Raw genomic sequence first — 26,156 nt, forward strand, 5'->3', positions numbered from 1 at the left:
GAATTGTGTTCACAGATAATGTTCTCTGGAAATATTCCTGAGCCCATTTTGTGATTTCCAATACAGAAGCATGCCTGTATGTGATGCAGTGCCGTCTAAGGGCCCGAAGATCACGGGCACCCAGTATGGTTTTCCAGCCTTGACCCTTATGCACAGAGATTCTTCCAGATTCTCTGAATCTTTTGATGATATTATGCACTGTAGATGATGATATGTTCAAACTCTTTGCAATTTTACACTGTCGAGCTCCTTTCTGATATTGCTCCACTATTTGTCGGTGCAGAATTAGGGGGATTGGTGATCCTCTTCCCATCTTTACTTCTGAGAGCCGCTGCCACTCCAAGGTGCTCTTTTTATACCCAGTCATGTTAATGACCTATTGCCAATTGACCTAATGAGTTGCAATTTGGTCCTCCAGCTGTTCCTTTTTTGTACTTTTAACTTTTCCAGCCTCTTATTGCCCCGTCCCAACTTTTTTGAGATGCGTTGCTGTCATGAAATTTCAAATGAGCCAATATTTGGCATGAAATTTCAAAATGTCTCACTTTCGACATTTGACATGTTGTCTATGTTCTATTGTGAATACAATATCAGTTTTTGAGATTTGTAAATTATTGCATTCCGTTTTTATTTACAATTTGTACTTTGTCCCAACTTTTTTGGAATCGGGGTTGTAAACCAGACTCCACTTTTGGATCATTAATTCTTTTTGATGGAGAATGCCCTGCATGCACGGTTTGGCTTCTTGCACATCCATACAGTTTTAAATACAATATCTACAATTGAAAACAGTGTTTTACTGCATTTATTTAATTCCTGGGTTCCCATCTGTAACAGAACGTGATGTCACATCCCATTCATCCACTTTACAATAAGTTATTAGATTCTAATGGAACAGATGAGCCAAAATAATTGGGGATCTTTTTTAATGGGCCCCGACTCGTTACAAGTATGAATAGGTGGACCTTAAAGCAGAAAAGGTTAAGAACCACTGCACTAGACTAAGCCCATGTTTACATTAGACCGTATCAGCGGATCATCAGATTAACATTTTTAAAACGATTAGTGTGCACACAGCAACACCAATACACGATTCGCGTGCACATAGCAACGCCAATACACGGATACGCTCGGCTCCGCAGGCATCCTGCGCTCCAAATCACTCCGCCCTGAACAGCGAGTGCCCTCTGGAGGGTGCGCACTCCGGCCCTGCGCAGCTCACAGAGCGCGCGAGTGAAGTGCACAAGCCACGATTCGGGACTGAGCCACTGTGTGTGTGATCCCAGCGCATATCACTTACCACTTGCAAGTGGAAGATGGCAAGCCTAAAGACAATCATAACTACACAATGGGCAGTATTTGCATCAGTATTTGCAGTATTTTCATACTTTTATACTCTTTAATGAAAGGTGATACAAGGCGGAAGTCCGCGCCGTTTTTCAGCAGTCGCGTCACATGACCAACGCCAGCGAATCAGGAAAGTGGATGTCACAGTGACGTTGTCCAATGAGACGCCAGCTAGAGCTCAGCACAGCGTATTCGCGTATTCTCAATGTTTACACAGCACCGGAGCTGACACGATCTGGATTGAATACATGGACGCTGGCGGATTCCCGTTTCCCGGCGTTTCCAGGCGGTTTAATGTAAACGGACAGTGCATCCGCGAAGAAAATGAGACAGATACGGTCTAATGTAAACGTAGCCTAAGGCTACATTCACATTACTAGGCTGAAGTGACTCATCTGATATTCTGCCTTAATGTGACTGGTCTGTGTGGGCACAGAAATCCAATCTTTTCAAATCTGATTTGAGTCACTTTCATACGTGGTCCTAAATCAGATACATATCTGGTACCATGGCCATGTGAAATGAATGAGAACGGTCAAAGTGGAATTTGTAACTTTTTGCCTATATGCATGCGCTAAATGCTGTCTTCATCAGCCAGCACCGGCAAAACAGCAATGGAGGAGAGCTACAACAGCTGCAAAAAACAGCAGAAATTAGCTGCCTGGCTTTTTTTTCCGTCTTCTCAACCTAATCACGTACAGCTGATGAACTGTCTGTCACCCTCCAGAGCAAAATGTAATGCATACATGAGCCACTGGTGCATCCATTCAGTCAGTTTTAATACCATGAGTTGTCTCACAAACATGTTGGTGACGCATATGACTCAAGGAAAAACGTATTAATGTGTGAATGCGTGCTGTTCTGGAGGACTGATACATTCACATTACAATTAGATACAGGTCACTTGTAATTATGAATGTGAACCGTCGAGATGGGCAAATCCAATCTGAGCAGAAAAATGGAATTGAACAATGAGGCTTGTAATGTGAACGTAGCCCAAGAGTCTCGTGAAATGACATACAGCAGAGTCAAGAATAATATTCTATTTTCCAATTTTATTTCAGTTCCCAAAACAATACTGTGAAGTTGACTGGCTAAGCTAAATTACTCCTAGTTATGACCCTGACCAGGATAAAGCAGATGCTGAAAATGAATAAATAAGTAATAAATATTTCCATGTATTCTGTCCAAAACCAAATTACAAAACACAAACATCTAAAACTAGGGCTGAGTGATATGAAATATGAAAATGGTGATACTTTTATAACACTGACTGACTCCACTGTTCCTGATTTAGCAGCCTGACTATCAGGACATGGCAGGACAAACTTCACATACCAAACGGTATAGGGACTCACTTTGATGGCGTCGTGCAACTAATATTATTTGATTGTTTAAAATAGGGGTCGACCGATAATTGGCCTGGCCGATATATCGGGCCGATATTCTGCATTTCTAGGGTTATCGGTATCGGCCATAATTTCCACCAATATGCCGATAACATGCCTTTTTGCAGCCATTTCGTTTCCAACGCGACTGTCAGTGCACGTCCTTTCCTGCACTCGCCTCTCTGAGTTCAAGAACACGGTCCCACCCACCACAACATCTGATTTGTTTGGCACAAGAGATATAGCCAATCGACACGTGTAGCTAAACGCTGTGAACTGTTTCAAGGCGGCCGTACGGGCACTCGGGCAGAAGCGGCACAAGGGATACAGCCAATCAACATGCGTAGCTAAAACGCTGTGAACTGTTTCAAGGCGGCCGTATGGGCACTCGGGCAGAAGCAGATCCCACTTCATGGTAAGTACACGCTGCTTTTGCCGCAATAAGTCACAAACACACAAGTTGCAAAAAGCACAACATCATATGTTTACATTCTTCATCTACTACTCGTTAAAATTGTCCATTTCCATCTGTGTAGCCAGGCAAACTTCGCTTACGGAAGGAAGCACCTGAATTAGCCTACAACCAACTAGTCTCGCTGAAACTACATGTAATGCTTCCTTCACTACAATATAATCCTAAATTGGGAATATTAGGCTTGGGCATTAAAAGCATTAGAATGTAGATGGTTACTTGTTAAGTTGTTACATAATAGGGAGTGATAGCCTACTTTATGTTTGATTTTACTTTTTAAAAAAATGCTGCAGGCAGCTCCCTACGCTTGATTTGTTATTTAAAAACTACCTGAAGTTGGTAAGTCTTACTTAGTTCTTAGTGTAAAAGAATCCAGAGTGTATTTTCATTTATTTTCCACTGAAAATGGTGAGCTGTAATATAGTAGGGAGTGATTTATTTTTTTATTGGTGAATATTTATTTTACTATTATTTTATTTCTCATTTTATTCTAACTAATGTTTGACTTTATTGTACAAATGCTGCTGGCATCTCCCTGCACAAAATTTCATGTTCAATTTTACAATTAAACATACACTTCATGGATATGAAGGTCTGTGTCAGTGTGTGCTATGTTTAATTTCATGTGAATTATAATGTTTACATTTATCGGTTGCACATATCGGTTATCGGCATCCCAATTCCATAATAATCGGTATCGGCCCTGAAAAAAACATATCGGTCGATCCCTAGTTTAAAAGAGCATTTTTACATGAAACCCAGCATGTCTAATCTTCTAGCTTCCTACAAAGCTCACTGGTTAACTCTATTATTGACAACAGTGCAAACAGTCATTTTAGCAAACAAATCACGGCCTCACCCTATTCAAATAAAAGAGTATCCAAGCCAATCTCTGCTTGCTCACAGGTTTTCAGCAAATACTTTGTACGTAATGGTGTTTTGGGGAAAAAGCAATAAGAACATCAAAACATCCTGTGCATTTCCATTATTTCAGTCTTATTACATGCTCGAGGGAAAGTTCTTTAAAAGTAGCTGCGGTTCTAAAGGGCCAGAGTCCAGCACTATTTACCAACGCCCCTGCTCAAACAAACCTGACTCTTTGTATTAATTAAGTGCCAGCTTTAATAGTGGAACTGGAAGTGGCAGAAGAAATATCACCCTACCTTGTGCTCTCTATAAATATCAGATGGGCATTGTGGGTATTCTATACACAGAGCCTAATCTAGGAATTTGAAAATAGGGGACAGATCCCTCACTAGTTGTAGAAACAGGGGACAGAAAATATTAACATGGGTAAAAATATCCCTCATTTGTTCCAGTTAGTGGGGACAGAAAAATAAGTAATACATTGGCAGATATTTTCAAGAGTACATCTATAAACAGAACAGTTTTATTAATAAAAACTAAATACATGTAACAAACATTCATATCAGATGTTAATCTATATAATATCATAATTATGGCACTATACATATCCTTTAATACAGTGATATGAAAACCATATCAGCAAACACTTATCCACAGTTTATAGTATTGCACAAACATTATGATCAGATCTGAACTTTAAAAATGTAAAGATTTTAGATCAAAAACTATATGAAGAATTATATACTGCAAAACCTTACAAATATGACTAGTTTTCTGTTATATGACTAGGTTACTGTTTTACTATAAATCATGTGACTAGCCTATTTTTACCAGTTTGACCACCAGTAGTATAACGTTGCATTTCAAATATGACTAGGTTAATACTGCATATCAAATATGACTAGGTTAATATTACATCATTTGATATAGTTAAGTCTAAAATCCATGTAGTCTTGCCACTATTAATTAATAATAAGATGAAAAATCTGACTTTCTGAATAAAATAAAATCACTATCAAATATTTAAAAATGCTATCATATTTGTTTTGTTCAGACCACCTTTCATGAAAGTGAAAAACATTAAACAAACAATCTACCTATGTTTAAACTAGATTTTGACATAAATGACTGGAGATAATCTCAACATTCAGACTTCCTAAAAAGTATATAATCTCTATCATTTATAATCTTACAGTACCTACAATTACACAAGAACATATTAAATATATTTCATAATATTTTTAAATAAAACTGACATAATACCAAACATTATCAAACTAATTGTATATTGGCATTAGGAAAATAATATCAAATTCAAACTTCAAAAACCATCATCAATCAGAATCAAATGACTTAGTATGTCTTCACACTGTCATATAATTACTCTAAGATCATATTTGTACACAAACTTATTGTTATGTTTGGATGAGACAGAACGATATGCCATGTGCTTTTGGGTATTTTTAAAACACTTCACACGATTGGTTGAGATACACTGTCTTCCGGTTCAGTGACCAATGATATAATAGTTCACAAAACTGTTTTACCCACTAAATAAACCATTCGGAATACTTCAGTCCTTTCCGATATTTTCCGATTGGTGTGTAAACAACGCTATATTTACTGCAGTGCTTGCTAGCTGGTGCTGACAAATTGATACGCACAAGATTCAGTAAAACGCGACTACACGCTCTCTACTTATAAATGCGCGACAAAATGAATAGATACGCGATATCACTCTCGTGCCCAAAAAGTGGATGTGTGACAGACAGATAAAAAAACGCGTATTACGCGCCCTAGATTAGGCTCTGTATACATGCTCTAACTCAGGGGTTCTCAACCTTTTCTACTCTAAGGCCCACCTATTCATACTTGTAATGAGTCGGGGCCCATTAAAAAAGATCCCCAATTATTTTGGCTCAGCTATTCTACTCTAATCTACTGTAAAGCATATGAATGCAGTGCTCGAAATAATTTTTTCAAATGTTCTGCAATATTGCAGAATGTCAAAATTTTGTTCTGCAATTTGGAAATATTTTCTGCAGATACACAAGCCTCCATACTACACCCTTCTCAACCTAATAATGCCTATATTTACATCATATCTAGCTTTACAACCCATAGCATTACTGTAATTCTTTATTCTCTCACTCTATTTTTAATTTCAGTCTTCACAGATCCTTCTCTGCAGCAAAGTTATCATTCCATGATACTTCCACAGGTCTTTCATCCCCCTCGCCCTGACACTACGGGCTACTACAACTTGAAGTATACCAACTAATTCATAAATGTACTAGTTATCACACCCACACATTATCCTTCCACACAACATACTAATAAAGGTATCACCACAATAAAAAATAGAACACAGCTGTTCTTCAAGAAACAAAACATTCATTTTCATGTTACACGTCATGTTACATTTTGTCAAGATTAAGTTTCTAGCTTGAACAATAGATTGTTAACCAAAATGTACTTCATTCACAGTGTTTGCATCTGCAACCTGTAGTTTTAAATCGAAAGCAAGGTTTCAATTCTACACTCTGTTACATCTTACGATGATGCAAAGAATTGATGCCATTATGGAATAAAACCCAACTGGCAAATGGAAAGACGTTTGGGTTCATTGTGTTTGCCCGGCTTCTAAAGTGCAAGGTCATGAACTGAACTGAAAACTACTGCAGGGGCTTCACTGCTCTAAACTAACAACAGAGAACTGGGTACAAACTAATCATGGCAGAACTGAGAGCTACAGAACTACTGAGAGCTACAGAACTACTGAGAGCTACAAAACTGAACCTATGAGCTTTGTCTTACAGGGCAACTGTTTTACTTCATGCTAGTCTGCACCACAGGCAAGACAGCACTAGTTAAAAAAAAAAAAAATATCGAACATGTACACAAAACATGTATTAGTGTAGCTTGGTATGAGAAAAAATATTCAAAAGTATCTATGAATAAAGGTAAAATACTGTTGCTGTCTTCAAAAGGGATATAATATCAGTATAATTTTGCATGATTCAACAATACAATATATACAAACCTATACAATTTACCTATATATATATATATATATATATATATATATATATATATATATATATATATATATATCCAACTACCAACTATAACAGCGACCGTCTTCATTTTTATCACCCTCATGGACGCGCGATCTGTCGCTGTTGTCACGCTAGCTGCCGGTTTTGCTGAGATACGACAAAATCGTCCTTGTTTTCTTGGCGTTTTTGTCGGACTCTTGCCCCGAAGAAACAGTCCTCTTCTTGGGAGCCATGTTTGTTGTGCCGCATTGAATTCTGGGAGATGCATGGCGGAAACTGCCGAACTCTGCCGAGGTAGTTGTTGGGTCCTCCCGGCGGGTATTAAAAGTGCCGAAATCTTACATCAGAAAATCAGACCCTCCAGGATTTCGCGATGTTGCGATTTGCAACTTCAACGCAAATTCAACCAATCCCCGCGAATTCAGGGCGATGTTGCAATTATATCCAATCACCGCAACTTTCCCGCAAATTTGACCAATCGTTGGCGTCGTCTTGAGGTGACGTCGACAAACTACCTTCCGCCTTACTTCCAGTGTTGCCAGACTGGGCGGTTTCAAGTGCATTTTGGCGGGTTTTGAACATATTTTGGCCTGGAAAACGTCAGCAGTATCTGGCAACACTGCTTACTTCCGTGTTTCCATTCAAGAGAAGCAGCATGTGCGAGTCAGTGTTTATATAGGCTTAAATTCTGTTACTGAAAGAGTGTTATGTTTACAGTGAAGGACTGTGCGCACTTTACATTATTTTTTTACTTAATACAAGAAATTAATGGATGCCAACATTTTTGCCAAAATGGTATTTTATTTTCCAGTGTTTACCCTGGTGAAAAATAAATGTGCTAAGTGTACTGAAATTTAGCATACTTTTGTGTACTTGAAGCCACACTAATCATCAATATACTTCAAGTGTGTTTATGATTAGTTAACTTGAGGCATGCTATTTTGGAACAACTAATTTTGTACTAAATATATTTTAATTGTAATTAAATTGTAGGAAAGTGCAACTTGAAGTGTATTTAGTGTACTTTTATGTGCTAAAGTGGAACAACTTAAAGTATATTTTGTATACTTTAAGTACATGACTTTATATGTACTAATATATGCTTAGTCAAATTAAAGTGTACTTTGTTTGTATTATAGTACACTTTAGAAATTAGTACACCAAGTACACTTTAGAAATTGCACATAACTTTCACTTGAAGTATATTTTAGTATAATATATTTCTATAAAGTGTAATATAGTATAATTATTTTAAAGTGTGTTAAAAGTGTTAGCGTGAAAGCATGATGTTATTATCTCATCTCATCATCTGTAGCCGTTTTATCCTGTTCTACAGGGTCGCAGGCAAGCTGGAGCCTATCCCAGCTGACTACGGGCGAAAGGCGGGGTACACCCTGGACAAGTCGCCAGATCATCACAGGGCTGACACAGACACAGACAACCATTCACACTCACATTCACACCTACGGTCAATTTAGAGTCACCAGTTAACCTAACCTGCATGTCTTTGGACTGTGGGGGGAAACCGGAGCACCCGGAGGAAACCCACGCGGACACGGGGAGAACATGCAAACTCCACACAGAAAGGCCCTCACCGGCCACGGGGCTCGAACCCGGACCTTCTTGCTGTGAGGCGACAGCGCTAACCACTACACCACCATGCCGCCCGTGATGTTAGTATACTTTTTATATATTTACAAAAAGTACAATTTGTGTAAGTATATTTTCAATATACTATTGAAAATATGAATATACTTTAAATACAATAAAGTAAAAAAAAATTTTCGCCAGGGTAGGCAGCTTCAGCATCATACTGTGAGATTCTGTTCAAACTGTTTTTTTTTTCTTCTATGAAGCCTGAGCCATTTATTTTATTAGTTTATAATTGTTTAATTTAGTCTTCAGGAGAGACTGCCTGCACACAGTACTAGTATTAATAGGTTTTTTTTCTTACATGAAAGCTGAGGCATTTATATTATATTTTAAGGTAACTTCATGTTGTGCTGTGAGGTTCTCTGCACTTTAACTGTAGAACCAACAGGTGCATTTGGATAAGTAAAGCCTATTTTTCTGCATTTTTGTAGTCCTGCTAATCTTTTATATTGGTAAAGTTGTTTATAGGACCATTTCTCAGTGTCTTTGTTTTTTTAATCAATAGTTTTTCAGTAGTAACTTAATATTTAACATATCACTCAATTTTAATCACAAAAAGAGAAAATCGCAACAATTCCTCGCAACTTTCACTTCCTCCCGCAATGTAATCGCAACAAAAACCTAAAAAACACCGCAACTTTCAGCGCAATTTTTTGGAAAACCCCCTGCAACATCAGACATTTTAGCCCGCAACAATCACAAAAAAGGCCCGCGGAATCCTGGGGGGACTGGAAAATGGCAACTGCCCTTATTTGGTTGTCGTCGCCTTTCGTCGGTATTACGTAAATATTGCTCAACTTTGACCTGGAAAACGCCGTCAGGTTTGCGCGGCGCAGCTTTCAGTTTATTTACAGCGCCGCTAGTTTGCTAAATTGAGAACCATTGAATCCCGAGCCTGATTTTTTCATTCTGCAAAATTGCAGGTTGTTTAATTTTTCTTCTGCAATCTTGAAAATCATTCTGCAAAATGCAGATGGGTATTTCGAACACTGGAATGGGATGCGACATCACTCCCTGTTACAGATGGGAGCCCGGGAATTAAATAAATGCAATAAAAACACTTTCTTAATTGTAGTTATTGTATTTAAAACTGTACAGATGTGCCAGAAGCCAAACCATGCATGCAGGGCATTCTCAGTCAAAAGGGATTAATGATCCAAAAGTGGAGTCTGGACCACTAACACAAGAACGTATTGTCCTGTTTACGTACAGAAAAACAAACAAGTTATTTAAACCAAGAAGTGCACTCAAAAGAAGTGGATATAGAAACCACTCAATGGGATTAGACCCTTACACGTTAACAAAGAAGGATTTTTCCTACGAGTTGGAAAATTATCCATCCGTTGAGTTCCCAGACATCTCAAACTACCTAGTGCTGCAGACATCGTTCTACACGGACACACAGATGAAAACCTGGAAGAGCATTGAGGAGTACTACTTTTTATATGCAGCTGGGTTAAAGATCTGGGGATCAGGACACTGCAAGATAGACGGAGGTAGACGGATCCAAGTGCAGGAAGAGTGTTTATTAACAAGCGTAATATTTACAAAACCGAAAGCAGAAACCTTAAAGGAACAGTCCACCGTACTTCCATAATGAAATATGCTCTTATCTGAATTGAAACGAGCTGCTCCGTACCTCTCCGAGCTTTGCGCGACCTCCCAGTCAGTCAGACGCAGTCAGACGCGCTGTCACTCCTGTTAGCAATGTAGCTAGGCTCAGCATGGCCAATGGTATTTTTTGGGGCTGTAGTTAGATGCAACCAAACTCTTCCGTGTTTTTCCAGTTTACATAGGTTTATATGACCAGTGATATGAAACAAGTTCAGTTAAAAAAATTGAAACGTAGCGATTTTCTATGCTATGGAAAGTCCGCACTATAACGACAGGCGTACTAACACCTTCTGCGCGCTTCGGCAGCGCATTGATACGGAGCTCAGATATCAATGCACTGCCGAAGCGCGCAGAAGGTGTTAGTACGCCTGTCATTATAGTGCGGACTTTCCATAGCATAGAAAATCGCCACGTTTCAATTTGTGTAACTGAACTTGTTTCATATCACTGGTCATATAAACCTATGTAAACAGGAAAAACGCGGAAGAGTTTGGTCGCATCTAACTACAGCCCCAAAAAATACCATTGGCCATGCTGAGCCTAGCTACATTGCTAACAGGAGTGACAGCGCGTCTGACTGCGTCTGACTGACTGGGAGGTCACGCAAAGCTCGGAGAGGTACGGAGCAGCTCATCTCAATTCAGATAAGAGCATATTTCATTATGGAAGTACGGTGGACTGTTCCTTTAAGCAGCGTATTTAAACAGCATTATAAACATGGCTAGAAACAAATGGAACAGTGATAATGATATTTCGCAAAGCCTCTATGAAAACAGCGTCCTCATCTGTGCGTGCTGGTCGCGCTCAAATCAGTATCAGAGGTTTCCCATAACGACTGGGTCCCAAAAGCACATACAACACTCCGTGAGCGAGTGCAGCCACTCGAGCTGTGCCGCTCAAAAGGCATGAGAGTCAATTGTTCACCTGCTGTGTGACACTCGCTCACGGAGTGTTGTATGCTGTGACCACAACTTTTAGCTCACATGTATAGCCACCAAAATGCCTCATTTTCATTGACAACCCATCACAAAGCACCACGAGCTGTAGTGTGACCGTAGCTTAATGAGGCAGATGTGACATCAGATGCAACCCAGCAACTGTACCCTACTACTAGTAAAAAAAAAAAAAAAAAAAACAGCTTCAACTTGAAAAAAAATTTGCGGCTCATTAGATAGCACTTCACGGCCCACTAATGGGCCGCAGCCCAGTGGTTCAGAAACACTGCTCTAGTACATCATTTGGACACAAACCTATTATAGTGTTTAAGTATCCACTACACTTTTCAGACATGTCCAGAAGTGAGTGGTTCACCTGTGAAATCAATTCCAAAGTAAATCACAAAGCCTCTCTATTATACCTTTATCAACTGAAAAACAGTAAACATGAGCCATTTATTTCACCATAATTATACAGTTATACACTTACGACAAATCTGTCAGCCCACTCTACCCTGTCCATTAACGGAAAGGGACACCGTTATTATTTGGTTGGGGGTCCATTTTCAGCACAGTGCTGACACCGTAGTGTGTGTTGGGCTGATGTAAGAGTAACAAGTGCAGCAGTACTGCTGTTTTTTTTTTTTTTAAACACCATGTATCTTACTGACCACGTGGCTCGCCTACCTTGTTGGTCCAGGCTTAGACCAATGTCCACCAGCCTTTTATCAGTGTCACTTTCTGACCACAGCACTTCTGGTGGCTGGATACATTTGGTTGGCACTCTCTCTCAACCCTGTGGTGATGATGTCCAATGCTCCCATACCACTACCACACACACACCTATACCACAACCATGTCTACATCAATGTTGTGCTAAGAATAGAGGTGTAACAATTCAACAATTTGGATCAAGGCATCTATTTAAAGCGATTAACCAGGAAATTTTGAAATTACAGGCTTATGAAATGTCATCATTATACATTAATACAAGATGTTCCAGGGTGGCACGGTGGTGTAGTGGTTAGCGCCGTCGCCTCACAGCAAGAAGGTCCTGGGTTCGAGCCCCGTGGCCGGCGAGGGCCTTTCTGTGTGGAGTTTGCATGTTCTCCCCGTGTCCGCGTGGGTTTCCTCCGGGTGCTCCGGTTTCCCCCACAGTCCAAAGACATGCAGGTTAGGTTAACTGGTGACTCTAAATTGACCGTAGGTGTGAATGTGAGTGTGAATGGTTGCCTGTGTCAGCCCTGTGATGACCTGGCGACTTGTCCAGGGTGTACCCCACCTTTCGCCCGTAGTCAGCTGGGATAGGCTCCAGCTTGCCTGTGACCCTGTAGAACAGGATAAAGCGGCTACAGATAATGAGATGAGATGAGACAAGATGTTCCAGATGAAAAAAAAATTAAGCGGACTTTAGGCTAAAACACATGTTGAAAAGGTGTAACATCAGTCCACTGGGCCATTTCCCTGGGAGTGGCCATACTGGATTAGCCAGATACATGGATGTATTAGGAGACAAAAACGAGGACGGCACTGCGCGACATAGGATTCCACACGACAGCATACTGTGTCATGCATCAAGCGGATGGAGGATAAGCAGGTAAGTATTTTTTTAAATAAACAGGCAATAAACTAGTTACTACTTTATTTTGATTCCTTTTCTAATACACTATTGCCATAATTGTTTGTGGAAAAATGCAAACAAATTGACCCAGAAGTCACGCTAGACCACAATATTATACTATAGTCTAGTTGTCACAACAGAAGGACTCTCAGGCACGCTCTGGACCGCGTACGCTCCAAACTGACTCACACACACGCTGCAAATGACACATCTGCATGGGATTAAAGCGCAATCAGCGCACTTAAATAAGGACTCAGAATGCACACTTACTTTGCGAAGTATTGCATTGTTGTCATACATAACCGAGCCTTATTTCCTGACTGATTTCCGATTCCTGTTCCTCATTTTTGACCCTGCTTCTGATATTATCACACAATTCCCCCACACACACTCCCCTCACACACGCTTGTACCTTGCTCGGCCTTTTGCCTGTTTTACCGTTCACGATATACATGCACTTTTCTTTATAATAAAGATCTTCTGCACTTACATCCATCTCCAACCATCCCTGACAGAACATTTCGCCCTGCTGACAGAATACTTCGCCCCACTGACACTAGTATAGCATGCACTTGGACACCGCCACTGTGCTCGAGAAAATGACATCACGCAGAATGGAGTTATGGCAGCCTCCCTGACAAAAAATAGTCCCGGCTATTTTCATCACTTTAGTGGTAATATCGTTAAGAATAAATTCAAACTGCAGCTTTTTTTTAATAAAAGGACAGACATAAAGACCGACTTTTAGCTCAATTTGTTTATTTGCAAGATATTTTCTTTAAAAGGTCGCAAGTGAAATGAACTGACCGTATGTAAATCATTAAATGATTGTTATCTATTGTAATTGGTTGCAAATATGTGATCAAAAAAGGACAAACAATTGGTGGAGTGCAATAAGTCAATATTTTTAAACTGGTCTATATGTCCTAGTGAAGTGATTTCTAACAGCAGGCCAACTACAGATTCTGAAAGAAGTCAGGGACATATCAAATCAAGGCCACTAAATTGAATCATCTCGTATTGTATCAGATTCAGTGGTACAGTCAGTCAAACACTGAATCATTACGTTGTTTATTGAATTTGTATTGTATTATGTGGAAGCCTGAGGTTTAAAGTGAGAATACAGGTTTTTACAAGTCTGTGGGGTCAGTAAGTAGACCAGTCTAATGGTTGCACAAGCCAACACTTTACAGATTCTCACTTATCATTGTGCCAGGTGTATGCTTCCAGAGTTCAACTACATTTCAGATGTGCCTGATAAAACTGCTAAAGAGTACTCAGAGAGAGAGAGAGAGAGAGAGAGAGAGAGAGCAATAAATCAGCAGCTCAGGGTATCATAAATGTTCTGTTACTCCACCAACGAGCAACATTTGAAGCACATTAGTCATGAACGATTTTGACATGGTTGTCTCCGCCTCAGAATAAAATGCATCACATTTCATGAATCACATCAGAGACATGTATGAGCAACACATGGCAAAGGTCCACTTAGGGTGTATTCAGACCAGGATAGTTCGATAGTTCACTTGCTTTGGTCCGAACCAAATGTTTTTTTTATTTTTTCATTTTGGTGCGGTTCGCTTTCACACTGTACATTTTAGTAAGCGGACCAAAATCTGTCAACAAAGCCACGCGCCCTGAGGTCGTTCAGCTATTGGTCAGAGACGACACGCGCACAAAGCGTTAAGTTCAAAAGTAGTCACGGAAGATAGTGCTGATGAGCGCACATCATGTTGTGACAGTTCTGGCTCTTCACGCAAGTACCGCCACTTTTTGAAAGAATGTCCCTGATTTTAATGTAGGTCTGACGGAGTTTCTTCACTTTTAGCCGACATTGTTCTGGGGAGCGCGTGAACCCCTTCTCCTTCATTTTCTCACTGAATACAGCAAACACGTCGGCATTTTTGTGTGTTCTCTCCAAAAGCTCAGATATGTGGACATCTGCCCATATATCCACAAGGGTACGCGTTTCTTCCTCGGCCCACGTTTGCCCCTACTCATTTTTTGTACTCTGTAGTCTAGCCTACCACTGGTCTGAATGACTGAACGACTGTTGTAAGGTTCCCTTGACAACCGAAACAGTGTTTGCACTTTGCGGTGGAGTGTCAAGACTCTGTTTCCCATAATGCTCGACAAACGACGGAAGCTCCCGAGGTACAAAAAAGCAAAACTGTCGGACTAGGTCCGGTCTGCTTTCACACCTCCAAAAGGTCCGCACCAGGGTTCCTTTGGTCCGGACCGAGTCCGACCTTGCAGCTCGGTCTCGGTCCGCTTGTTTGGTCCGGACCAGAGTTCAGTGGTTTGTATTCAGACCAACCCAAAAGGTCCGGACCAAGGGAAATTTGGTTCGTTTGGTCCGGACCAAACAACGTAGGTGTGAATACGCCCTTAGATGGACACACCTACAACTCAAAAAAAAAAAAAAGGGATGGTATAGAAAATACAAATTAAAAAAATAATAATAAAAAAATAAAAAGTGATTTCTAAATTTACTTTGACAGTATGAACCCAAAATGTTTCATCTTTTTTCTGATCAACTTCATTTCATTTGTTTACTTGCATCCATTCTTGCATTTCTGTCCTGCAACACATTCCAAAAAAAAGTTAGGACTGGGCAATTTCCGGAGCGTAATGAGGTAAAACAAGCAAATAATGAATGATGCGATTTGAAACAGGTGATGATGTCAACAAGTGACTGTAATCATGATTTGGTACACAATCAGTATCCAGGAAAGGCCTCATCTTTGAAGAGCAAGGATGGGCTGAGGATCTTCAGCTTAAATCAACAAATGCATGAGAAAATTATTGAAATGTTTAAAAACCATGTTCCTCACAGAAAGATACAAAGAGATTTGGATATTTCACCCTCTACCGTGTGCAATATTGAATGATTCAAAGAATCTGGAGGAATTTTCAGTGCATAAAGGGCAAGGGCACAAGCCTAAGCTGAACACCTGTGATCTCTGATCCCTCAGACGGCATCAAGAACTGGCATTCATCTATAGCTGATATAACCGCATGGGCTCGGGATTACTTCGGCAAACCTTTGTCAAACACACTAGGGTTGGGCGGTATTACGGTAAGAAGGTATCCCGAGGTATCCAAAAGTACCAACGGTATCGGTCTCATTACCGTCATTTTAAAAAAATATATAATATCTAAATAAATATGGAGTACATGATGTCATAATATAAAATAATAAATTGAAGATCATCCCGAATAACTGTGTGATCGCATTTTCACTAATTCTATCAATTTCCTAAAGAAGTTCTCATCGCGTGCAGGGTTGTTTATGTCGTTACCATGGCAACCCTGCGTGACATTTGGAGTCTGACAGAAAGCTTCGCAAGAGACTGAGACCGGGGGTGTCATGGCTCAGATGGCTAAGGCATCGTACCATAAATCCGGGGACCCGGGTTCGATTCCGACCCGAGGTTATTTCCCGATCCCGTCTCTCTCTCCCCCGCTCATTTCCTGTCTCTCTATACTGTCCTATCTAAAAAAAAAAAAAAAAAAAAAAGACCGAGACCGCGGTTGAAAGATGGCAAGTCAAGATAACGAGTTAGTGGCAAAAAAAAAAATACAACATCGGCAGTGTGGCAGTATTTTGGTTTCAAACCAAACGAAAAATCTAATATGTCCCCTAAGGCACACCATAGCCTGGGGTACTCCACTTCCACGAGATCTCTCCAATGAGTTGTGTTTTGAGTAGGTTACATGAGTAACAACAAGGTAAAATAATATAACGTATGACATTTGGGATGTGGGTAATAAACGTTTGAAATGTCATCTACTGAAGAAACGGAAGAAAACATCGTAGCGTAAACTGTTAGGTTTCTGGTGGGAATTAGCAATGCGCTTGCTATCTTTGTTGGGTGTGTTAAACCGTATGGATTTAAGTGGAATAATTGTAAGGAGTTATGTGATCAAGACAACGTTTTAAGCAAGGTAAGGCCATTTGATTATTAATTTCCCCGCCATGGCATGACGTGGGCCCATATGATTTTGCCTTGTGCAGCTATCACGCATTTGAATTAGGTTCGCCTCATTTGCGCTGAAGAATATGGTTTATCGCGCAGTCTAAACGGACTTGGGTGTTGGTTGATTCTTTTTCTTTTTTTTATTTCCCATGCTTGAAAGGGTATGATCCTGCTCATCGTGTACTTTTTTTTATGGAGCAGGTGAAATAGTGCTGCAAATGGCGTTTCAACGCAGACATGTGTAAACGACAGTTGAATGCTATTTTCAAGATGAAGGAAGAGTTGCGTGATGCTTTGAAATATCTCTTAATCCATTCATCAATGCACAAAATTCGCTTTGCTGCTTAATCCATACCACAATGCACACAATTCGCTATGCTGCTTTTAAATAGTACATTTGAGGCATAGGCGCACGTTACACAGTAGGCCGAAACAAAATATTTTTTTCTCGGTAATACCGTATACCCCGGGAAAACACAGAGACAGTTTAAAGGTATCAAAATTTGGATACCGCCCAACCCTACACTACACAGGCATGAAAACGGGTCGGGGTGAAAAAGGTGAGAAGGGTGCGTGAGTGGTGACGTGGCCTCTGGTGTTGTTTTATTTTGAGGGTCCTCCCCCAGAATAAATATTATAGCCTCCTTACTAAGTATAGATAGTTTTCACTGACGTCACGGCATTCCGGGGAACGCCCCCCAGCTGCCATCTTGGAGGGCAAACAAAACGGACCATCGCCACTACCGGCTACGTTATCTCGGACGAATTTATGAAGTTGTATAGTCAGTTTTCTAAAATAAAGATCGATGTCGGCAAAATCAAGCAAACAGAAGTATATAGATACATTAGACGACATCTCACGACAACGGTATGCAGCCAAACTGGCCTTGATTGGGGGAACTGACCCCTACAAAGTGGACAAAGATGCATTTTCAAGTGACTATGCAGGGCTGCCAAAGCCTGAAACTGCCAAAGCCTGAAACTGACTTCATCAAACTTTAAAGGCTATTTGATATATACAACTTTATATATTCACAGCGCACCTTTTGGCGGATGCCGCCTGAATCGCGCAGATCCGGTTTTTTTTTTTTTAGGGGGGGCGTTGGAGTGTCTGATTATAATTTCAAAGTAAATTCTGTATTAAAATTACTAAATAAGCAAATCCGTTACAGTTCATGAAACAGGAAGTATAAGGATAAGAAAAAAACAGTTTAAATCGGGAAGCTGCGCACATTTGCGCGGCTGCGCAAATGTGCGCAGCTTCCTGATTTAAACTGTTTTTTTCTTATCCTTATACTTCCTGTTTCATGGACTGTAATGGATTTGCTTATTTAGTAATTTTAATACAGAATTTACTTTGAAATTATAATCAGACACTCCAACGCCCCCCCCTAAAAAAAAAACAAAACGGATCTGCGCGATTCAGGCGGCATCTGCCAAAAGGCACGCTGTTTGCATCCCAAACACAAATTAAATCATACAGAATAGACCTAAAATGTTTTTCAAAAATGACCCTTGCGTGAGTGAAGTGACAAGTTTCAAATAGAAACGTGACAAACGAGCGATATTAAGTGTACATTACAATGTAAACGTACACTCAGCGGTTCCAGTTAGGCACTCTCCAGAGATTGTTCACATGATGTTTTGGTTTCCAAAAACAAACTTAAACACAATTGATTGTTTATTTAAACAACTTACCACTTATAAAATGATCGGAGCAGACTTTGCTGTGTTTGGAAGGCTGATAATCCTTGCGGTTGATTCTCGCAAGCCATAGACTTCTCCTTTGTATGCCGAGTTTCTTTGTTTGCTGCCTTTGTGCTCCCGTACAGTGGGAATTCCATAAAAGCCCCGCTTGACGTCATAATCTGACCTATTACGACAGCCGTGAATACAACAGGTGTGCACCATTGCTAGCTTTAAATAGTAGTAATGTAACTATAAATGTAAATAATATATAAATGAATGTAACTCGCGCGCTACAATGTGTGCTCAGTGACCCGTACGGGAAGCTAGCCCTCCAAGATGGCCGCCACCAGGGAATCCCCGACTCCGTGACGTCATGTGAAAACTATCTATACTGTATTGACATTTGCACAAGGACATACAGTACAAATACAAATACATGTAGTTATAGTGAAATTATGCATAGCTGTCTTCCCCCTGGACATCAGCATGTACTTGACCGTCTGTATTGCATTAAAGGTTTCCACATTCATGTTGCCACTCCTTTGATCAATTACATCATTCATCAGACTAAATGAGGACTCGACTCTAGGTCCATGAAAGATGGAGAGGCAACACTTAACCAGTGCACCCAGGGAGGGGTACTTGTCTGGTTTGTCGAAGACATGACCCCACCACTCCACGATGCTCTCTCCCTCCTTGAAGCTGGGGATGGTCAGGTCAACACTGAACCGCACAAGTTCCCTCTGGATATCCTGGTCTGCTGGCAAGAGGTGCCCCAGCATACCACTCAGCCTGCCAAGATATGGAAGTACCTGCAGCTTTCAGTTCTTTTTGAATCAAGGCTGAATACTTTCTTCTTTGCTGCTGTCTTTTATTAAATCAAATTTGAGACTTTTAATTTGATTTCTTTCAGCACGGACAGCACTACAAAATGGCGTCTCCACTATACAGTGCCCTATATAGTGAGTAGCGAGCAATTTCGGACACAGGGATTGTCAAAAGACACGTGCGCCCTCTTTCGAATGCTGACGTAATCAAGCCGCAAGTTTTGTTTGTTTTGATAGCAATCAGGAAAGTTTGAAAAAGGTAGGAAATTCAGTCCGATGACTCCATCCAGCTTCCAGCTTCTGGTGGTCTGGTCTGCACTCTGACTGATGTGTGCACGCTCTGGCCAGCAGGAGAAGAGGCACGAAATGATGCTGCTTGCCCTTCGCAGCGAGACGTACTTGTCGCTATGGCGTCAATATCAAAGCAGGAGGAGGAGACGCAAACCGGCACAAACTGTCTATGGGTGTGAAGCGACCTCCTTGCCCTTTGGGTCAATATCAAACCCCCCCCCAATTTTTTTTTCTCATCGGATCTACACGATTCACGTAGGTCACCCATTTTGGTTTCAAAATGGCGAATTTCGCCGAAAGGTGAGGGATTTTCATGTATGACTACAATACAGAGTTACATCCACAAATGCCAGTTAAAACCATACTGTGCAAAATTGAAGCCTTATATTAACTGTGTCCAGAAGTGCCGTCGACTTCTCCAAGCTGGGAGGCATCTGGGATGGACCGTCATACAGTGGAAAGGTGTTTTGTGATCAGATGAATCAGTATTTCAGGTCTTTTTTTGTAAGAAGTGGACACAGTGTGCTCAGGACCAAAGACAAAAAGGACCATCCAGACTGTTACCAGCAACAAGTCCAAAAGCCAGGGCCTGTCATGGTATGGGGTTGTGTCAGTGCCCTTGGCAAAGGTAATTTACACTTTTGTGATGGCAGCATGAATACAGAAAAGTACAGCGATTTTGGAGCAACATATTCTGCCTTCAAGATGACATCTTTTCCAGCGATATTTCAACAAGACAGTGCAAAGCCACACTCTGCACACATTACAAAGACATGGCTGTGGAAGAAGAGGGTGCCTGTCCCCTCTGTCCCCAACAGGGAAATGCGTGGCGAATTTTGAAACGAAAAAAAATATGACAAGCACCCAATACTGTTGCACACTTTAAAGTGCATATCATGGGTAAATTCAGGAGCAAGATCAATGTAATTCTCCTATTTTATATTAAACTTTGGTCAAATATCTGTCACATTTTGCATTCTCTGCAATTTTTTTTTCCTTGCGCAATACCAGAAAAAAAAAATTCAGTTGAAATCAAGCCATTTGAGGCGAATTGGTCCGCCTCTGAAAAAACTTGCCATTTGGATTTCCCGGCAAACCCTGATTTTCGTGACGTTGCGTGCGGGATGCCTCCTTCTGAATCCTACGTCAGCGCTGGTTTGTTTATGAGAAAACGACCTGGTGGTTTTCTGCAAATTTCTTCAACGTTATAGCGTAATTATTAAAATGGTTAACAGATGTATCGTAGGAGGGTGTAGCAACACCAATCTTGATGGGATTAGTACTCATCGTTTCCCAAAAGACCGGACAATGAGAGAGAAATGGGAGCGCTTGGTCTACACAGGCTGTGCACTGAAACCATACAAAGCTCGCGCAGCCTGCTGGCGCTTCCACAGGTAACGTCACGAATCTGGCTCCAGACTCGCTTGGGATTTTTCCAGACACGTTTTTTTTTTTTTTTTCTGCTGTAGACAGACGGCCTTGTGCAAAATTACCCTTCTGGATGAGTGTGTAAAGGGACATACTTTCATATTAAAAAAAAAAAAAAGAAATTGGTCCAGAATATGCAATTTAAGATATGTTTACAGGAAGAATGGGATAAAATAACACCTGAACCGCTTCATCACTTGGTGTCTTCAGTCCCTAAACATATTTTAAGTGTTGTGAGAAGGAATGGCAACATTACAAAAGTGGAAAATGCTTTACTGTCCCAACTTTTTTTTAAATATTTGTTTATAATAAAATATACATAATCAAATTCATGAGGTAAAACATCAACTATTGTGCCGTTTTGAATGCAATGCAGGTCAAAGATTATTTACAAATCATTGTTTTCAGTTTAATTTCAATTTTAACACACCATCCCAACTTTTTCTGATTGGGACATATCTGGCCAAAAAAAAAAAAGGGGCACCATTCGGATTTAAATAAGCAAATGCATAAGAGCCTTTGATTGAATAATTACTGCAGTGGTTAATGTGGTTTAGCTGCCAACGATACTTTTAACCCTAAATGATGCAATGAGTAGCTTCTCATTTCTTAAACAAACATGTCAGAAGACGTATCCCATGCTCATGGAAAAGACGTTACTGTGTTTCAGAAAGGTCAAATTATTGGCCTGCATCAAGCAAACAACTAAGGAGATTGATGGAATGACTGGAACTGGGTTAAGAACTGTCCAACGCATTATTAAAACCTGGAAGGATAGTGGTGAACTGTCGACTTCCAGGAAGAAATGTGCTCGGGGGGAATCTTGACTGACCGTGTGCAGTAGGGGTCGACCGATATATCGGGCCGATATTCTGCATTTTTAGGGTTATCGGTATCGGCCATAACTTCCACCGATATGCCGATAACATGCTTTTCTGCAGCCATTTCGTTCCTAACGCGACTGTCACTGCACGTCCTTTCCTGCACTCGCCTCTCTGAGTTCAAGAACACGGTCCCGCCCACCACAACATCGGATTTGTTGTGAACTGTTTCAAGGCGGCCGTACGGGCACTCGGGCAGAAGCGGCACAAGGGATACAGCCAATCAACACGCGTAGCTAAACTCTGAACTGTTTCAAGGCAGCCGTATGGGCACTCGGGCAGAAGCAGATCCCACTTCAAGGTAAGGACACGCTGCTTTTGCCGCAATAAGTCACAAACACACAAGTTGCAAAAGCACAACATTATTATATGTGTACATTCTTCATCTACTACTCGTTAAAATTGTCCATTTGCATCTGTGTAGCCAGGCAAACTTAGCTTACGGAAGGAAGCACCTGAATTAGCCTACAACCAACTAGTCTCGCTGAAACTACATGTAATGTTGTCCATAGTAAGCAGTCCCCAGCATAACGTAGGCTGCAGTCATTTTTAAATCCCCGTCTGGAAACGTTGTGAATGTGTCAGTAGTTCTACTCGAACAGTAGAATGACAGCCATACAGAGAGGTGGTCAAGGGAAGACGAAATAAAACGTAGCGTTTGTGTTCTGTAGGCTAGCGCAAGCCTACTGGCTATTTGTTATGGTGATGAGTAAACTTCATGACGTGACTCGTGCTCAAAAAGCGCATTGCACTTGTATATGTTAGGTAACTTTATAAAGCGCTATTTGAACATTTAAACAAGCCAGGTGTGATATGGTGCTAGTAGGCTATGGAATACTGTAGGGAGTTTGTCAGGACGCTTGTTGTGGGCTCAGTAATTAATTGTGTCGTGGATGCACACTTGCTTGGATAAACGGTAATGAACAAAATACATCAATTAAACTCTTGACTTAAATGTTCTTATGCTACTTCACATTGCGCTGTAATGTATTCCACTATTTATAATTCTTGCGCGGCGGCATGGTGGTGTAGTGGTTAGCGCTGTCGCCTCACAGCAAGAAGGTCCTGGGTTCGAGCCCCGGGGCCGGCGAGGGCCTTTCTGTGTGGAGTTTGCATGTTCTCCCCGTGTCCGCGTGGGTTTCCTCCGGGTGCTCCGGTTTCCCCCACAGTCCAAAGACATGCAGGTTAGGTTAACTGGTGACTCTAAATTGACCGTAGGTGTGAATGTGAGTGTGAATGGTTGTCTGTGTCTATGTGTCAGCCCTGTGATGACCTGGCGACTTGTCCAGGGTGTACCCCGCCTTTCACCCATAGTCAGCTGGGATAGGCTCCAGCTTGCCTGCGACCCTGTAGAAGGATAAAGCGGCTAGAGATAATGAGATGAGATGAGATAATTCTTGCGCAAGTGATTCTCCTCGCTAGCGCTTCTGATTCGGAAAGCGATATACTCTTAAAGGAGCAGAGCCGTAGATGGTTACTTGTTAAGTTGTTACATAATCGGGAGTGATAGCCTACTTAATGTTTGATTTTACTTTTTAAAAAATGCTGCAGGCAGCTCCCTACACTTGATTTGTTATTTAAAAACTACTTGAAGTTGGTAAGTCTTACTTAGTTCTTAGTGTAAAAGAATCCAGAGTGTATTTTCATTTATTTTCCACTGAAAATGGTGAGCTGTAATATAGTAGGGAGTGATTTATTTTTTTATTGGTGAATATTTTATTATTTCTTCTCATTTTATTCTAACTAATGTTTGACTTTATTATACAAATGCTGCTGGCATCTCCCTGCACAAAATTTCATGTTCAATTTTACAATTAAACATACATTTCATGGATATGAAGGTCTGTGTCAGTGTGTGCTATGTTTAATTTCATGTGAATTATAATGTTTACATTTATCGGTTATCGGCATTCCAATTCCATAATAATCGGTATCGGCCCTGAAAAAAAACACATCGGTCGATCCCTTTTGTGCAGAGATCACTTAAATGTTTGGTGAAGTTGAACTGTTTAAAAAAAAAAAAAAGTTCAAGTCACAGCTATGTTTAATAGTGAAAGTAAGAGCATTTCCACACTCACACAAACACACACTGTGACGAGAACTCACAGGATTAGGATTAAAAAGCTGTATGGCCATAAGAAAACCACTTGTTAATTGAGACTAAATCAGAAGAAAAGGCCCCCAGAGCCATGGGTGCATCAGGGTAAGAAAGGAAAACCAGGAAGCAGTGCACCCATCATGCACTGTGGCCATTGTGCAAACCTCTGTGGTTGCTTCAATTGGTCAAGTTGAGGCTCAGCAACGTTATGGGGCAATAAAATGAAGTCAGCTGACTACCTGAATGTACTGAATGACCAGGTGTGGCAGCAAGGGCGAGTTCAAGTGGCAGTTTGCGAACAAGGGCGAGGCCAGTGAGCGTCAAAGTGATCAGACCTGCTGCTAACTGATGTTCTGTGTGCACGTTTTGCTGTAATGGCAGAGCGCTGATAAGGAAGGAGAGCACAGAAAGGTGATTCATCTCCCGACTGTAGAGTGCACGTGTGTACACGATAAAGCACAACTCTGAGCTGAAAAGCTGTTTTAAAAACAAAAAGAGACAGAATTTACCATCACTACCCGCCTGTCTGTGCTTCAATGTTCCACCCACTCACAGGGAAGTTCTCCACCAGGTTACGACATCAATGGAAATTTTTTTTTCTTCACTGATAGCACATGCATAAAGTTTAGGGCTCAGGTTGTGAAAGAGTGATTCAAGAAGCAGGAGGAATCGTTTTCATACATGAATTCACCACCACAGAGTCCCAGTGAAAGTGTTTTGGATGAGCTGGAGAAGACTTTCTAGAGTGGTTCGACTCTGCTGTCATTAAGACAAGATCTCAGAGAAAGCTTAATACAACTCCAGGTGGAAGTAAATGTGGCACCGTATGAGGTTGTTGAAACAATATGGCGCGCATTTGCTGTGGCAATCAAAGCTCAAGGCGGTCCAATGAAGTCTATTAGTAATAATATGCAAATTTTTTTTTTTGGCCAGGCAGTGTATGTACTTAGAGGTGGATGAAGTACCCAAGTTTACCGTATTACTTAAGTCAAAGTACAGATCCCACTGGTTAAATGTTACTCCGATATAAGTGAAAGTTCTCCAGTCAAATTTTTCTTAAGTTAAAGTACTTGCTTTTAAAAATACTTGAGTATTAAAGTACATTTTCTGTCAACACATTGTTGTATTATTGCCACAACGTTTACAAAACCTAATGCCTCTGAAACAACCGACTGGATTTTCTGACTAGTTTGTAGAACCTGTAGAGCTGAAGCTCCAGCTGACATGCTAGCAAACACTTTTCAAACTCGAAATCATATTGGGTAGCTAACATTACTGGAAAAGAAAGATTCTGTTTATTTGGCAAGATTATGCTAAAGTTAACATTATTCATGTTAGCATAACTCCGTTTTACATGCTAACTAACAGTGTCCAAGTTAACTAGCTATGTGTTAACGTTAGCCGTGGACAAGGCTACGGCAACTTGGCAGGCAAATCTATAGAAAGTCACTTGACTAACCAGACTGTAGAGCTATAGAGATCTTGCAGTCACGTGACCGGAACGTACACAACCCCCATCTTGTCGGTCAAAAACACCGCTGAATACTGCTGCACTCGTGTACAGAATGGATCAATTTCAACCGACGGACTACACGGCTCATTTTTCTAATGAACAGATAACTAGATATATGTCTAAAATAAACGATCTACAGATTTGTGACCCTTATGGCTTACCGGACGGAGTTTTCACGACCGGATTTTGAACTGCCAGCGGAATACCCGGACGTGTATGATTACCTCATTAACTTTCCCTCGCTGTTCAGTGGTGAAGCACTGCGTGCTTATAAATCTCTGCACAGTTTTCTTTACAGAAATTCAGGATTTGTCAGCGACTCAGATGTGGCATCTTGTAACAAGAATCCTCATTGGATGGGTAAGTCACTTAAGTATTGAGTATAGCACTGACCAGCCGATTATAGAATAGAATAAGGTAATTCCAAATCGTCCGTGTTGTTTACATGGATCTGGCGTTGGAGAGGTAGAGGCTTGGCAGTGGAGGTTTGAGT

General features: G+C 40.8%; 1 protein-coding gene across 3 annotated transcripts in view; it reads right to left on the reverse strand.

Moving 5' to 3' along the window:
• The window catches only part of pals2a (protein associated with LIN7 2, MAGUK p55 family member a), an 81,006-nt gene that overhangs the window by 50,358 nt on the left and 4,492 nt on the right, over positions 1-26,156 (reverse strand). The window contains exon 1 of one of the 3 annotated variants that reach the window (XM_060921838.1): positions 11,651-11,707. The exons of the other annotated variants lie outside the window; for them this stretch is intronic. The gene's annotated coding sequence lies outside the window, so the exon portion shown is untranslated. Of the gene's footprint in view, positions 1-11,650; positions 11,708-26,156 lie in introns of those variants that run through there. 3 annotated transcript variants of the gene reach the window in all.

Source organism: Neoarius graeffei, chromosome 5 (genome assembly GCF_027579695.1).
Source record: "Neoarius graeffei isolate fNeoGra1 chromosome 5, fNeoGra1.pri, whole genome shotgun sequence".
In the NCBI taxonomy this organism is placed as follows: Eukaryota; Metazoa; Chordata; class Actinopteri; order Siluriformes; family Ariidae; genus Neoarius; species Neoarius graeffei.